Below are 17,025 nucleotides of genomic sequence, written 5' to 3' on the forward strand. Positions count from 1 at the left end.
CCTCACGAAGCGACTTGCTGAGGTTAAAAGGAAGGCATTTCCCAGAAAAATCCCCCAAACCGAAAAGAAAGCAACACCCACGCGGAGATGTGTAGTTTGCTACCAGACTGGCAAAAAAGGTGCTTCAGAGAAAAAACGGAAGGAAACGCAGTACTGGTGCGAACAGTGTGGAGTTGGCCTCTGTGCCGCACCTTGCTTCGAGAAGTACCACACGAAAGTGTCTTTCTAGTGTGCTTCAGAGACTGCCGAAAATTAGCCGTTGTTCATGTGCTTATTTTACGTGCCGTTCAAATTTTTTTTCTTCATGTTCTTTTTTGACTGTGTATCGAACGCTGCAAGATGCTTTTCCGCAGAGCAATAGTGGCATGCAGTGAAACCTTCTTTAAATATATTTTGGATGAAATTTGTGCAATAAAGAATCCCTGTTCTATCGAAAGAATGGTGCCGTTTTACTCAGAAAAAAAAGCTTTATTAAATTAGCAAAAAAATTTCCGGTATTTTTGGAACGATTTTCCTCCTTTCGCGCGGGAGGGAAAGGGTTAAACCAGACGCGAAGCTAGAAGCAATAGAATCAAACACGTATCGGCAAAGGTCAAAAGCTTCTCGTGTTATAGCCCAAACTGTGATGTCTATTGCCGTGAAAGCGAAAAAACAGAGCGGGATATGCGCGCCATCTCTAATTGTCAGCACTCACATTGATAAACTATAACCCGTAAGAGGACAGTGATGTGAGGCTGTACAACAAGCATATCTTTCGGCTCTCAGTGCTCCTTAAACCAGACGCGAAGCTAGAAGCAATAGAATGAAGCATGTATCGGCAAAGGTCAAAAGCTTCTCGCGTTATAGCCCAAACTGTGATGTCTATTGCCGTGAAAGCGAAAAAACAGAGCGGGGTATGCGCGCCATCTCTAATTGTCAGCACTCACATTGATAAACTATAACCCGTAAGAGGACAGTGATGTGAAGCTGTACAACAAGCATATCTTTCGGCTCTCAGTGCTCCTTAAACCAGACGCGAAGCTAGAAGCAATAGAATGAAGCATGTATCGGCAAAGGTCAAAAGCTTGTCGTGTTATAGCCCAAACTGTGATGTCTATTGCCGTGAAAGCGAAAAAACAGAGCGGGGTATGCGCGCCATCTCTAATTGTCAGCACTCACATTGATAAACTATAACCCGTAAGAGGACAGTGATGTGAAGCTGTACAACAAGCATATCTTTCGGCTCTCAGTGCTCCTTAAACCAGACGCGAAGCTAGAAGCAATAGAATGAAGCATGTATCGGCAAAGGTCAAAAGCTTGTCGTGTTATAGCCCAAACTGTGATGTCTATTGCCGTGAAAGCGAAAAAACAGAGCGGGGTATGCGCGCCATCTCTAATTGTCAGCACTCACATTGATAAACTATAACCCGTAAGAGGACAGTGATGTGAGGCTGTACAACAAGCATATCTTTCGGCTCTTAGTGCTCCTTAAACCAGACGCCAAGCTAGAAGCAATAGAATAAAGCATGTATCGGCAAAGGTCAAAAGCTTCTCGTGTTATAGCCCAAACTGTGATGTCTATTGCCATGAAAGCGAAAAAACAGAGCGGGGTATGCGCGCCATCTCTAATTGTCAGCACTCACATTGATAAACTATAACCCGTAAGAGGACAGTGATGTGAGGCTGTACAACAAGCATATCTTTCGGCTCTCAGTGCTCCTTAAACCAGACACGAAGCTAGAAGCAATAGAATGAAGCATGTATCGGCAAAGGTCAAAAGCTTCTCGTGTTATAGCCCAAACTGTGATGTCTATTGCCGTGAAAGCGAAAAAACAGAGCGGGGTATGCGCGCCATCTCAAATTGTCAGCACTCACATTGATAAACTATAACCCGTAAGAGGACAGTGATGTGAGGCTGTACAACAAGCATATCTTTCGGCTCTCAGTGCTCCTTAAACCAGACGCGAAGCTAGAAGCAATACAATGAAGCATGTATCGGCAAAGGTCAAAAGCTTCTCGTGTTAAAGCCCAAACTGTGATGTCTATTGTCGTGAAAGCGACAGAACAGAGCGTGGTATGCGCGCCATCTCTAATTGTCAGCACTCACATTGATAAACTATAACCCGTAAGAGGACAGTGATGTGAGGCTGTACAACAAGCATATCTTTCGGCTCTCAGTGCTCCTTAAACCAGACGCGAAGATAGAAGCAATAGAATGAAGCATGTATCGGCAAAAGTCAAAAGCTTCTCGTGTTATAGCCCAAACTGTGATGTCTATTGCCGTGAAAGCGACAAAACAGAGCGGGGTATGCGCGCCATCTCTAATTGTCAGCACTCACATTGATAAACTATAACCCGTAAGAGGACAGTGATGTGAGGCTTTACAACAAGCATATCTTTCGGCTCTCAGTGCTCCTTAAACCAGACGCGAAGCTAGAAGCAATAGAATGAAGCATGTATCGGCAAAGGTCAAAAGCTTCTCGTGTTATAGCCCAAACTGTGATGTCTATTGCCGTGAAAGCGAAAAAACAGAGCGGGGTATGCGCGCCATCTCTAATTGTCAGCACTCACATTGATAAACTATAACCCGTAAGAGGACAGTGATGTGAGGCTGTACAACAAGCATATCTTTCGGCTCTCAGTGCTCCTTAAACCAGACGCGAAGCTAGAAGCAATAGAATGAAGCATGTATCGGCAAAGGTCAAAAGCTTCTCGTGTTATAGCCCAAACTGTGATCTCTATTGCCGTGAAAGCGAAAAAACTGAGCGGGGTATGCGCGCCATCTCTAATTGTCAGCAATCACATTGATAAACTATAACCCGTAAGAGGACAGTGATGTGAGGCTGTACAAAGAGCATATATTTCGGCTCTCAGTGCTCCTTAAACCAGACGCGAAGCTAGAAGCAATAGAATGAAGCATGTATCGGCAAAGGTCAAAAGCTTCTCGTGTTATAGCCCAAACTGTGATGTCTATTGCCGTGAAAGCGAAAAAACAGAGCGGGGTATGCGCGCCATCTGTAATTGTCAGCACTCACATTGATAAACTATAACCCTTAAGAGGACAGTGATGTGAGGCTGTACAACAAGCATATCTTTCGACTCTCAGTGCTCCTTAATCCAGACGCGAAGCTAGAAGCAATAGAATGAGGCATGTATCGGCAAAGGTCAAAATCTTCTCGTGTTATAACCCAAACTGTGATGTCTATTGCCGTGAAAGCGACAAAACAGAGCGGGGTATGCGCGCCATCTCTAATTGTCAGCACTCACATTGATAAACTATAACCCGTAAGAGGACAGTGATGTGAGGCTTTACAACAAGCATATGTTTCGGCTCTCAGTGCTCCTTACACCAGACGCGAAGCTAGAAGCAATAGAATGAAGCATGTATCGGCAAAGGTCAAAAGCTTCTCGTGTTATAGCCCATACTGTGATGTCTATTGCCGTGAAAGCGAAAAAACAGAGCGGGGTATGCGCGCCATCTCTAATTGTCAGCACTCACATTGATAAACTATAACCCGTAAGAGGACAGTGATGTGAGGCTGCACAACAAGCATATCTTTCGGCACTCAGTGCTCCTTAAACCAGACGCGAAGCTAGAAGCAATAGAATGAAGCATGTATCGGCAAAGGTCAAAAGCTTCTCGTGTTATAGCCCAAACTGTGATCTCTATTGCCGTGAAAGCGAAAAAACAGAGCGGGGTATGCGCGCCATCTCTAATTGTCAGCACTCACATTGATAAACTATAACCCGTAAGAGGACAGTGATGTGAGGCTGTACAACGAGCATATCTTTCGGCTCTCAGTGCTCCTTAAACCAAACGCGAAGCTAGAAGCAATAGAATGAAGCATGTATCGGCAAAGGTCAAAAGCTTCTCGTGTTATAGCCCAAACTGTGATCTCTATTGCCGTGAAAGCGAAAAAACAGAGCGGGGTATGCGCGCCATCTCTAATTGTCAGCACTCACATTGATAAACTATAACCCGTAAGAGGACAGTGATGTGAGGCTGTACAACAAGCATATCTTTCGGCTCTCAGTGCTCCTTAAACCAGACGCGAAGCTAGAAGCAATAGAATGAAGCATGTATCGGCAAAGGTCAAAAGCTTCTCGTGTTATAGCCCAAACTGTGATGTCTATTGCCGTGAAAGCGAAAAAACTGAGCGGGGTATGCGCGCCATCTCTAATTGTCAGCACTCGCATTGATAAACTATGACCCGTAAGAGGATAGTGATGTGAGGCTGTACAACAAGCATATCTTTCGGCTCTCAGTGCTCCCTCCCGATGACGATTATACTCGTCATTGGATTCTGTACCTATATAGCCAAAGACGACTATAGTCGTCGTGCGCAAAATTTGCTCACGCAGCGAACCAATGACGACTATGCTCGTCCTATTGCATTTAGTTGCGGTTTCTGACACTAGATGGCCATAGTTGTCCACACTTTTCTATTTCTGTGTCGTCTTTGGTCATATTCCCGCCTCGAACAGCAGCGCGTGAAAAATGGCTGCCCCTGTGCCGCACGTGAGTGAAAGCTCGCGCAAAAGAAAGTACTGTGACGACTCCTCATCAGATGATGAGAGTTCTGTGGAGTTGTGCTCGGACACGGAAAGTGACGTGTTGTCATTCGAGGATTCTGACGACGACAATTCTGAGGATGGACCGGAAAATCTCGCAGCTGCACGTGAGTGGTGCCCCATAGATTTATAAAATCCACCTGCTGCACCGCCGCGTTTCCCGTTTTGTCAAACGCCTGGGATAGCTGAAGTTCCGCCTGATGCTGAAGATATAGTGGCGTGGTTTGAAGTGTTTTTTGGTGAGGAAACTTTCGACATAATGGTGACTGAAACGAACCGGCATGCCAGAAACTTATTTCGGTCCAACTCCAATTCATCATGGAGGGAGGTCGACAAGCAAGAGATGAGAGTGTTTCTGGCTCTTGTAATTTTGCAAGGCATCATTGTGAAACCACAGGTTCAGCTGTACTGGTCGAAGAAGGAAATTCTGAGTACGCCAGTATTTGGAGAGGTAATGAGCCGAAACCGCTTTCAAATGCTCATGCGTTGTCTGCACTTTGTGAACAACGAAGAGCAGGTAGACGAGGCAACTCATCCAAATCCGAGGGCACGAAAGCTGTGGCCTGTACTTCAGAAGCTGAATGACAAGTTTCTGTCTGCATATGTACCAGAGCAAGACGTTTCTGTCGACGAAAGCCTCTTGCTTTTCAAAGGTAGACTTGGGTGGAAGCAATACATGCCTCTAAAACGAGCCAGGTTCGGGCTCAAATTCTTCCTCCTCTGTGAGTCCAGCTCAGGTTACATTTGTAATTTCATACTCTACACGGGCAAAGGCTCCGTGCCGGAAGACAAGGCAATGGCTATGGGAACGAAGGTTGTCATGACATTGATGGAGCCATTTCTCGACATGGGCTATACCGTGACAGTGGACAACTACTACAACTCTCCTGAGTTGATAGACTTGATGATCACACGGAAAACAGATGTTTATGGCACAGCCAGGCCCATGCGGAAGGGTATGCCTCCGTTCAAGAAAGAAAAGCTCCAAAAGGGTAAAATCGTTGCGTACCAGCGCGGCAAGTGTCTTGCAATGCAATGGCAAGACAAGAAGACTGTGACTTTCCTGAGTACTGTCCATTCTGCGACAATGGAGGAAGTTGTCAACAAAAGAAATGAAGTGAAGTTGAAGCCAAAAATTGCATTAGACTACAACAACACCATGGGTGGTGTAGATAAATGCGACCAGAATTTGTCGTATTACCCTGCCGCAAGAAACGGTCAAAAGGTGTACTACAAGAAGATATTTCGGCACCTCCTTGATATGGCGATTTTCAACGCATTTCTTCTATACCAAAAGTCTGGAGGAAAAGGCACTCATCTTGACTTCCGTGTCAAACTTGTGGAACAACTGCTCAGGAAAAACCTGGATGAAGATGGGAAACCAAAGCGAATAAAATCCTCACGAAGCGACTTGCTGAGGTTAAAAGGAAGGCATTTTCCCAGAAAAATCCCCCAAACCGAAAAGAAAGCAACACCCACGCGGAGATGTGTAGTTTGCTACCAGACTGGCAAAAAAGGTGCTTCAGAGAAAAAACGGAAGGAAACGCAGTACAGGTGCGAACAGTGTGGAGTTGGCCTCTGTGCCGCACCTTGCTTCGAGAAGTACCACACGAAAGTGTCTTTCTAGTGTGCTTCAGAGACTGCCGAAAATTAGCCGTTGTTCATGTGCTTATTTTACGTGCCGTTCAAATTTTTTTTCTTCATGTTCTTTTTTGACTGTGTATCGAACGCTGCAAGATGCTTTTCCGCAGAGCAATAGTGACATGCAGTGAAACCTTCTTTAAATATATTTTGGATGAAATTTGTGCAATAAAGAATCCCTGTTCTATCGAAAGAATGGTGCCGTTTTACTCAGAAAAAAAAAGCTTTATTAAATTAGCAAAAAAAAATTTCCGGTATTTTTGGAACGATTTTCCTCCTTTCGCGCGGGAGGGAAAGGGTTAAACCATACGCGAAGCTAGAAGCAATAGAATGAAGCACGTATCGGCAAAGGTCAAAAGCTTCTCGCGTTATAGCCCAAACTGTGATGTCTATTGCCGTGAAAGCGAAAAAACAGAGCGGGGTATGCGCGCCATCTCTAATTGTCAGCACTCACATTGATAAACTATAACCCGTAAGAGGACAGTGATGTGAAGCTGTACAACAAGCATATCTTTCGGCTCTCAGTGCTCCTTAAACCAGACGCGAAGCTAGAAGCAATAGAATGAAGCATGTATCGGCAAAGGTCAAAAGCTTGTCGTGTTATAGCCCAAACTGTGATGTCTATTGCCGTGAAAGCGAAAAAACAGAGCGGGGTATGCGCGCCATCTCTAATTCTCAGCACTCACATTGATAAACTATAACCCGTAAGAGGACAGTGATGTGAAGCTGTACAACAAGCATATCTTTCGGCTGTCAGTGCTCCTTAAACCAGACGCGAAGCTAGAAGCAATAGCATGAAGCATGTATCGGCAAAGGTCAAAAGCTTGTCGTGTTATAGCCCAAACTGTGATGTCTATTGCCGTGAAAGCGAAAAAACAGAGCGGGGTATGCGCGCCATCTCTAATTGTCAGCACTCACATTGATAAACTATAACCCGTAAGAGGACAGTGATGTGAGGCTGTACAACAAGCATATCTTTCGGCTCTCTGTGCTCCTTAAACCAGACGCGAAGCTAGAAGCAATAGAATGAAGCATGTATCGGCAAAGGTCAAAAGCTTCTCGTGTTATAGCCCAAACTTTGATGTCTATTGCCGTGAAAGCGAAAAAACAGAGCGGGGTATGCGCGCCATCTCTAATTGTCAGCACTCACATTGATAAACTATAACCCGTAAGAGGACAGTGATGTGAGGCTGTACAACAAGCATATCTTTCGGCTCTCAGTGCTCCTTAAACCAGACGCGAAGCTAGAAGCAATAGAATGAAGCATGTATCGGCAAAGGTCAAAAGTTTCTCGTGTTATAGCCCAAACTGTGATGTCTATTGCCGTGAAAGCGAAAAAACAGAGCGGGGTATGCGCGCCATCTCTAATTGTCAGCACTCACATTGATAAACCATAACCCGTAAGAGGACAGTGATGTGAGGCTGTACAAGAAGCATATCTTTCGGCTCTCTGTGCTCCTTAAACCAGACGCGAAGCTAGAAGCAATAGAATGAAGCATGTATCGGCAAAGGTCAAAAGCTTCTCGTGTTATAGCCCAAACTGTGATGTCTATTGCCGTGAAAGCGAAAAAACAGAGCGGGGAATGCGCGCCATCTCAAATTGTCAGCACTCACATTGATAAACTATAACCCGTAAGAGGACAGTGATGTGAGGCTGTACAACAAGCATATCTTTCGGCTCTCAGTGCTCATTAAACCAGACGCGAAGCTAGAAGCAATACAATGAAGCATGTATCGGCAAAGGTCAAAAGCTTCTCGTGTTATAGCCCAAACTGTGATGTCTATTGCCGTGAAAGCGACAGAACAGAGCGGGGTATGCGCGCCATCTCTAATTGTCAGCACTCACATTGATAAACTATAACCCGTAAGAGGACAGTGATGTGAGGCTTTACAACAAGCATATCTTTCGGCTCTCAGTGCTCCTTAAACCAGACGCGAAGCTAGAAGCAATAGAATGAAGCATGTATCGGCAAAGGTCAAAAGCTTCTCGTGTTATAGCCCAAACTGTCATGTCTATTGCCGTGAAAGCGAAAAAACAGAGCGGGGTATGCGCGCCATCTCTAATTGTCAGCACTCACATTGATAAACTATAACCCGTAGGAGGACAGTGATGTGAGGCTGTACAAAAAGCATATCTTTCGGCTCTCAGTGCTCCTTAAAGCAGACGCGAAGCTAGAAGCAATAGAATGAAGCATGTATCGGCAAAGGTCAAAAGCTTCTCGTGTTATAGCCCAAACTTTGATGTCTATTGCCGTGAAAGCGAAAAAACAGAGCGGGGTATGCGCGCCATCTCTAATTGTCAGCACTCACATTGATAAACTATAACCCGTAAGAGGACAGTGATGTGAGGCTGTACAACAAGCATATCTTTCGGCTCTCAGTGCTCCTTAAACCAGACGCGAAGCTAGAAGCAATAGAATGAAGCATGTATCGGCAAAGGTCAAAAGCTTCTCGTGTTATAGCCCAAACTGTGATGTCTATTGCCGTGAAAGCGAAAAAACAGAGCGGGGTATGCGCGCCATCTCTAATTGTCAGCACTCACATTGATAAACTATAACCCGTAAGAGGATAGTGATGTGAGGCTGTACAACAAGCATATCTTTCGGCTCTCAGTGCTCCTTAAACCAGACGCGAAGCTAGAAGCAATAGAATGAAGCATGTATCGGCAAAGGTCAAAAGCTTCTCGTGTTATAGCCCAAACTGTGATGTCTATTGCCGTGAAAGCGAAAAAACAGAGCGGGATATGCGCGCCATCTCTAATTGTCTGCACTCACATTGATAAACTATAACCCGTAAGAGGACAGTGATGTGAGGCTGTACAACAAGCATATCTTTCGGCTCTCAGTGCTCCTTAAACCAGACGCGAAGCTAGAAGCAATAGAATGAAGCATGTATCGGCAAAGGTCAAAAGCTTCTCGCGTTATAGCGCAAACTGTGATGTCTATTGCCGTGAAAGCGAAAAAACAGAGCGGGGTATGCGCGCCATCTCTAATTGTCAGCACTCACATTGATAAACTATAACCCGTAAGAGGACAGTGATGTGAGGCTGTACAACAAGCATATCTTTCGGCTCTCAGTGCTCCTTAAACCAGACGCGAAGCTAGAAGCAATAGAATGAAGCATGTATCGGCAAAGGTCAAAAGCTTGTCGTGTTATAGCCCAAACTGTGATGTCTATTGCCGTGAAAGCGAAAAAACAGAGCGGGTTATGCGCGCCATCTCTAATTGTCAGCACTCACATTGATAAACTATAACCCGTAAGAGGACAGTGATGTGAGGCTGTACAACAAGCATATCTTTCGGCTCTCTGTGCTCCTTAAACCAGACGCGAAGCTAGAAGCAATAGAATGAAGCATGTATCGGCAAAGGTCAAAAGCTTCTCGTGTTATAGCCCAAACTGTGATGTCTATTGCCGTGAAAGCGAAAAAACAGAGCGGGGTATGCGCGCCATCTCTAATTGTCAGCACTCACATTGATAAACTATAACCCGTAAGAGGACAGTGATGTGAGGCTGTACAACAAGCATATCTTTCGGCTCTCAGTGCTCCTTAAACCAGACGCCAAGCTAGAAGGAATAGAATAAAGCATGTATCGGCAAAGGTCAAAAGCTTCTCGTGTTATAGCCCAAACTGTGATGTCTATTGCCATGAAAGCGAAAAAACAGAGCGGGGTATGCGCGCCATCTCTAATTGTCAGCACTCACATTGATAAACTATAACCCGTAAGAGGACAGTGATGTGAGGCTGTACAACAAGCATATCTTTCGGCTCTCAGTGCTCCTTAAACCAGACGCGAAGCTAGAAGCAATAGAATGAAGCATGTATCGGCAAAGGTCAAAAGCTTCTCGTGTTATAGCCCAAACTGTGATGTCTATTGCCGTGAAAGCGAAAAAACAGAGCGCGGTATGCGCGCCATCTCAAATTGTCAGCACTCACATTGATAAACTATAACCCTTAAGAGGACAGTGATGTGAGGCTGTACAACAAGCATATCTTTCGGCTCTCAGTGCTCCTTAAACCAGACGCGAAGCTAGAAGCAATACAATGAAGCATGTATCGGCAAAGGTCAAAAGCTTCTCGTGTTAAAGCCCAAACTGTGATGTCTATTGCCGTGAAAGCGACAGAACAGAGCGGGGTATGCGCGCCATCTCTAATTGTCAGCACTCACATTGATAAACTATAACCCGTAAGAGGACAGTGATGTGAGGCTGTACAACAAGCATATCTTTCGGCTCTCAGTGCTCCTTAAACCAGACGCGAAGCTAGAAGCAATAGAATGAAGCATGTATCGGCAAAGGTCAAAAGCTTCTCGTGTTATAGCCCAAACTGTGATGTCTATTGCCGTGAAAGCGACAAAACAGAGCGGGGTATGCGCGCCATCTCTAATTGTCAGCACTCACATTGATAAACTATAACCCGTAAGAGGACAGTGATGTGAGGCTTTACAACAAGCATATCTTTCGGCTCTCAGTGCTCCTTAAACCAGACGCGAAGCTAGAAACAATAGAATGAAGCATGTATCGGCAAAGGTCAAAAGCTTCTCGTGTTATAGCCCAAACTGTGATGTCTATTGCCGTGAAAGCGACAAAACAGAGCGGGGTATGCGCGCCATCTCTAATTGTCAGCACTCACATTGATAAACTATAACCCGTAAGAGGACAGTGATGTGAGGCTTTACAACAAGCATATCTTTCGGCTCTCAGTGCTCCTCAAACCAGACGCGAAGCTAGAAGCAATAGAATGAAGCATGTATCGGCAAAGGTCAAAAGCTTCTCGTGTTATAGCCCAAACTGTGATGTCTATTGCCGTGAAAGCGAAAAAACAGAGCGGGGTATGCGCGCCATCTCTAATTGTCAGCACTCACATTGATAAACTATAACCCGTAAGAGGACAGTGATGTGAGGCTGCACAACAAGCATATCTTTCGGCTCTCAGTGCTCCTTAAACCAGACGCGAAGCTAGAAGCAATAGAATGAAGCATGTATCGGCAAAGGTCAAAAGCTTCTCGTGTTATAGCCCAAACTGTGATCTCTATTGCCGTGAAAGCGAAAAAACAGAGCGGGGTATGCGCGCCATCTCTAATTGTCAGCACTCACATTGATAAACTATAACCCGTAAGAGGACAGTGATGTGAGGCTGTACAACGAGCATATCTTTCGGCTCTCAGTGCTCCTTAAACCAGACGCGAAGCTAGAAGCAATAGAATGAAGCATGTATCGGCAAAGGTCAAAAGCTTCTCGTGTTATAGCCCAAACTGTGATGTCTATTGCCATGAAAGCGAAAAAACAGAGCGGGGTATGCGCGCCATCTCTAATTGTCAGCACTCACATTGATAAACTATAACCCGTAAGAGGACAGTGATGTGAGGCTGTACAACAAGCATATCTTTCGGCTCTCAGTGCTCCTTAAACCAGACGCGAAGATAGAAGCAATAGAATGAAGCATGTATCGGCAAAGGTCAAAAGCTTCTCGTGTTATAGCCCAAACTGTGATGTCTATTGCCGTGAAAGCGAAAAAACAGAGCGGGGTATGCGCGCCATCTGTAATTGTCAGCACTCACATTGATAAACTATAACCCTTAAGAGGACAGTGATGTGAGGCTGTACAACAAGCATATCTTTCGGCTCTCAGTGCTCCTTAATCCAGACGCGAAGCTAGAAGCAATAGAATGAAGCATGTATCGGCAAAGGTCAAAAGCTTCTCGTGTTATAGCCCAAACTGTGATCTCTATTGCCGTGAAAGCGAAAAAACAGAGCGGGGTATGCGCGCCATCTCTAATTGTCAGCACTCACATTGATAAACTATAACCCGTAAGAGGACAGTGATGTGAGGCTTTACAACAAGCATATCTTTCGGCTCTCAGTGCTCCTTAAACCAGACGCGAAGCTAGAAGCAATAGAATGAAGCATGTATCGGCAAAGGTCAAAAGCTTCTCGTGTTATAGCCCAAACTGTCATGTCTATTGCCGTGAAAGCGAAAAAACAGAGCGGGGTATGCGCGCCATCTCTAATTATCAGCACTCACATTGATAAACTATAACCCGTAAGAGGACAGTGATGTGAGGCTGTACAACAAGCATATCTTTCGGCTCTCTGTGCTCCTTAAACCAGACGCGAAGCTAGAAGCAATAGAATGAAGCATGTATCGGCAAAGGTCAAAAGCTTCTCGTGTTATAGCCCAAACTGTGATGTCTATTGCCGTGAAAGCGAAAAAACAGAGCGGGGTATGCGCGCCATCTCTAATTGTCAGCACTCACATTGATAAACTATAACCCGTAAGAGGACAGTGATGTGAGGCTGTACAACAAGCATATCTTTCGGCTCTCAGTGCTCCTTAAACCAGACGCGAAGCTAGAAGCAATAGAATGAAGCATGTATCGGCAAAGGTCAAAAGCTTCTCGTGTTATAGCCCAAACTGTGATGTCTATTGCCGTGAAAGCGAAAAAACAGAGCGGGGTATGCGCGCCATCTCTAATTGTCAGCACTCACATTGATAAACTATAAGCCGTAAGAGGACAGTGATGTGAGGCTGTACAACAAGCATATCTTTCGGCTCTCACTGCTCCTTAAACCAGACGCGAAGCTAGAAGGAATATAATGAAGCATGTATCGGCAAAGGTCAAAAGCTTCTCGTGTTATAGCCCAAACTGTGATGTCTATGGCCGTGAAAGCGAAAAAACAGAGCGGGGTATGCGCGCCATCTCTAATTGTCAGCACTCACATTGATAAACTATAACCCGTAAGAGGACAGTGATGTGAGGCTGTACAACAAGCATATCTTTCGGCTCTCAGTGATCCTTAAACCAGACGCGAAGCTAGAAGCAATAGAATGAAGCATGTATCGGCATAGGTCAAAAGCTTCTCGTGTTATAGCCCAAACTGTGATGTCTATTGCCGTGAAAGCGAAAAAACAGAGCGGGGTATGCGCGCCATTTCTAATTGTCAGCACTCACATTGATAAACTATAACCCGTAAGAGGACAGTGATGTGAGGCTGTACAACAAGAATATCTTTCGGCTCTCAGTGCTCCTTAAACCAGACGCGAAGCTAGAAGCAATAGAATGAAGCATGTATCGGCAAAGGTCAAAAGCTTCTCATCATAGAGTCCGAAACTGTGTGTGTTTTTGCTTTGAAAACGCCAAAACATGAGCGGGGCACGCATGCTATCTGCAATCCTCAGCATTCATGTTGATAAACTATAACCCGCAAAAGGACAGTGATGTGAGGCGGTACAACAAGCATATCTTTCTGCTTTCAGTGCTCCTAAAACCGGTCGTGAAGCTAAACGCAATGCAATGACCGCTTCTATCAGCAAAGGTCAAAAGCTTCTTGTGTTACTGTCCAAACTGCGCGTCTAATGCTTTAAAAACGCCAAAACAGAGCGGGGCATGTGCGCTATCTTTATTTGTCAGCCCTCACGTTGATAAAATGTAACCCCTAAAAGAAAGACAGAGATGTGAAGCTGTACAACAAGCATATCTTTCGCCATTCAGTGCTTCTAAAACCAGTCTTATCGGCAAAGGTGAAAAGCGCCTCATGTTACATTCGAAACTGTGCGTACTATTGCTTTAAAACACACACAAAAAAAGGCATTTGTGCTATTTTAATTTGTCAGCACTCACGTTTATAAGCTGTAAGCCTAAATTGAATGACGGATATGTTAGGCTGTCCAACAAGCATATCTTTCGGCCTTCAGTGCTCTTAAACCAATCGCGAAGCTAGAAGCAATAAAAAAGACAACTTGCATCGGCGAAGGTCAAAAGCTTCTCGTCATACAGCAAACTGTGCGTTCTATGCTTCGAAAACGCCAAAATAAAGCACGGCACGTGCGCCATCTTTATTTGTCAGCATTCACGTTAATAAAGTATAACCCGTAAAATGGCATTGATTTGAGGCTATCCAACAAGCATATCTTTCGGTTTTTCGAGCTCCTAAAACTAATACCAAAGCGAGAAGCAATAAAATGACAGCTTGGTATCGAGAAACGTCAAAAGCTTCTCGTCATACAGTCCAAACTATGCGCTCTATTTCTTCGAAAACGCCATAACAGAGTGGGACACGTGCGCCATCTTTATTTGTGAGCATTCACGTTGGTAATCTGTAACCCATAAAAGAAGGACAGAAATGTGAGGCTATACAACCAGCATATCTTTCGGCTCTCAGTGCTCTTAAAACCATTCGCGAAACTAGAAGCAATGAAATGACAACCTGTATCGGCAAAGGTCAAAAGCTTCTCGTCATACAGTCCAAACTGTGCATTCTATTCCTTCGAAAACACCAAAACAGACCGGGGCACGCCCGCCATCTTTATATGTCAGCATTCACGTTGACAAACTGTAACTGGTAAACGGACAGACATGTGAGGCTGTACAAAAAGCATATTTTCCTGCTTTCAGTGCTTCATAAACCAGTCGCGAATCTAGAAGCAATTAATTGACAACTTTTATCGGCAAAGTTCGAAAGCTTCTCTTCATACGGTCCAAACTGTGCGTTCTGTTGCTTCGAAAACGCCATAACAGAGCGGGGCACGTGCGCTATCTCTATTTGACAGCATTCACGTTGATAAACTATTATCTGCAAAAGGCAGTGATGTGAGGCTGTACAACAAGCATATCTTTCTGCTTTCAGTGCTCCTAAAACGACTCGCAAAGCTACAAGCTCTAAAATGACAGTTTTTATCGGCAAGTTCAAAAGCTTCTCGTATTACAGTCCAAACTGTGTGTCTAATGCTTTAAAAACGCCAAAACAGAGCGGGCATGTGCGCTATCTTTATTTGTCAGCACTCACGTTGATCATATCAATACCATCAATCAGGTGACAGAAAAATGCTCGGAATATAACCAGCACTTATACAAAGCATTTATTGATTACGAAAAAGCATTTGACTCAGTGTAAACCTCGGCGGTGATGCAGGCATTGCAAAATCAGGGGGTAGACGAGCCGTACGTGAAAGTGCTGGAAGATATATTTTGTTTGCTTGCACAGCAACCATCCCTAGTAGCACAATATGTTTCTGTAACATTGCAGCAACATTGCCAATGTTGTACAATGTTGCGATAACATTGGACTACATTCATCCAACATAATGCGAAAACTTTCAACATTCGATAACGTTGCTACAATGTTACCAAGTAACATGCTGGCAATGTTGCTCTAAAGTGGTCTTTCCACATTGCAGCAATATTGTCAAATGATGTATAAACGTTGAACCACATACGATGACATTGCTATAACATTTACTTTATTGGCTAACTGTCGTTCTTTCAGACTATTTCTGCAGCCCAAACAGAAAAGCCGGTATTAGGTCACTCCATTGACCTTGTCACTTCCCCGCATGACAATGTTTATTTTTTAGTTTGAGTGCAACCTTGCATGTCATGTGCATGCGATGAACAGTACAAGTGTACTGAACTTTGTTACACTGAGATAGAAATCAATATATATATATATATATATATATATATATATATATATATATATATATATATATATATATATATATATATATATATATATATATATGAAGGAAAGAAGCCAACAGTCGGCGAGGCCAAGGAAAGCGTTGGGGATTATACTTTGTCTCTTTTTTTTTATTATTAATATTTACTTGGATAATCACAGAAATGATTAATGTAATCTGTTTAGGGGAAAGACAATTAAACACAAAGTAGAAGAAAAAACAACGTGCCGATGGTGGGAACCGAACCCACGACCTCCGAATATCGCGTCCGGTGCTCTTCCAACTGAGCTACATCGGCCGCTTCATCCCTGCTACTTGCTTGGGTATTTATGTTGTCTGTATACGAACCTTGAGAGTGTTCACCAGCGCCACCCTCAGCCATAGCGGGGGACGTGGAACGTCCTTTGTTACCGCCAGCGTCACGTAGAACGTTATCAAGAGCGAGGGCGAAGCTGTGCTAGAACCCTCTTACGCTACCTATGGCTTCAAGACTGCCAGAACCGAGACCCCCGTAAGCTACAAGCAGATCAATTAAGGGGAAATGAGGGTGCTCGTTATAATACATGAAGGAAAGAAGCCAACAGTCGGCGAGGCCAAGGAAAGCGTTGGGGATTATACTTTGTCTTTTTTTTTATTATTAATATTTACTTGGATAATCACAGAAATGATTAATGTAATCTGTTTAGGGGAAAGACAATTAAACACAAAGTAGAAGAAAAAACAACGTGCCGATGGTGGGAACCTAACCCACGACCTCCGAATATCGCGTCCGGTGCTCTTCCAACTGAGCTACATCGGCCGCTGTCCCCCCTGCTACTTGCTTGGGTATTTATGTTGTCTGTATACGAACCTTGAGAGTGTTCACCAGTGCCACCCTCAGCCATAGCGGGGGACGTGGAACGTCCTTTGTTACCGCTAGCGTCACGTAGAACGTTATCAAGAGCGAGGGCGAAGCTGTGCTAGAACCCTCTTACGCTACCTATGGCTTCAAGACTGCCAGAACCGAGACCCCCGTAAGCTACAAGCAGATCAATTAAGGGGAAATGAGGGTGCTCGTTATAATACATGAAGGAAAGAAGCCAACAGTCGGCGAGGCCAAGGAAAGCGTTGGGGATTATACTTTGTCTCTTTTTTTTATTATTAATATTTACTTGGATAATCACAGAAATGATTAATGTAATCTGTTTAGGGGAAAGACAATTAAACACAAAGTAGAAGAAAAACAACGTGCCGATGGTGGGAACCGAACCCACGACCTCCGAATATCGCGTCCGGTGCTCTTCCAACTGAGCTACATCGGCCGCTGTCCCCCCTGCTACTTGCTTGGGTATTTACGTTGTCTGTATACGAACCTTGAGAGTGTTCACCAGCGCCAC

Source organism: Amblyomma maculatum, chromosome 1 (genome assembly GCF_055883805.1).
Source record: "Amblyomma maculatum isolate TAMU_Amacu chromosome 1, ASM5588380v1, whole genome shotgun sequence".
NCBI lineage: Eukaryota > Metazoa > Arthropoda > Arachnida > Ixodida > Ixodidae > Amblyomma > Amblyomma maculatum.